This window comes from Ipomoea nil, unplaced genomic scaffold, assembly GCF_001879475.1.
Source record: "Ipomoea nil cultivar Tokyo-kokei standard unplaced genomic scaffold, Asagao_1.1 scaffold0871, whole genome shotgun sequence".
NCBI lineage: Eukaryota > Viridiplantae > Streptophyta > Magnoliopsida > Solanales > Convolvulaceae > Ipomoea > Ipomoea nil.
Genome location: NW_017617299.1, coordinates 16,158 through 16,789, shown reverse-complemented (window position 1 = coordinate 16,789; position 632 = coordinate 16,158). Strand labels below are relative to the sequence as shown.

The 632-nt window shown below is 36.7% G+C and overlaps 1 non-coding gene across 1 annotated transcript; it reads left to right on the top strand.

Annotated features, from left to right (window-relative positions):
* Positions 1–547: 547 nt before the first annotated feature.
* TRNAM-CAU lies at positions 548–632 on the top strand. Its single transcript is given in 2 exon segments — positions 548–585; positions 597–632. It is a non-coding gene; the product is annotated as a tRNA-Met (tRNA).

Sequence of the window (632 nt, the reverse complement as noted above, 5' to 3'; positions counted from 1 at the left end):
ATAACCACAGTCTCATTGACAATATAACACTCAATACGTGAGACATGTTATTCAGTTTCCTTTTATACATGCTGTAGTTTCATTTCAGCAAAACTAAAGTATCATTTCAATTCAAATACAATTCTATTTGACAATATACACTCAATATGTGAGACATGCTATTCAATTTCATTTTATACATACTGCAGTTTCGTTTCAACACAACTAAAGTATCATTTCAATTCAATTACATTTTCATTTGACAATATATGCGAGACAAATTATTCAGTTTAATTTGAAACACACTGTAGTTTCATTTTATTATAAACACACAAAAAATACGAGATCTGTTAAAATTTAACGGCGGTAATTCTTTACTTAAAGACACGACGCCATTTTCGGAACATGGTCCACTCAACTGTGTGGACCATGGTCCACGTATAACAATCGTCTTTGCACACCATTGATCTTGCATTATCTAGTGGCCTACAATTCCTTAACACAAATGCACTGGTAATTTAAAAAAGGAACGTACGGGGACGTAATGGTCATTGCCACGTATCAACGTGGGGTGGTGGCGCAGTTGGCTAGCGCGTAGGTCTCATAGCTTCTGAGTGATCCTGAGGTCGAGAGTTCGAGCCTCTCTCACCCCA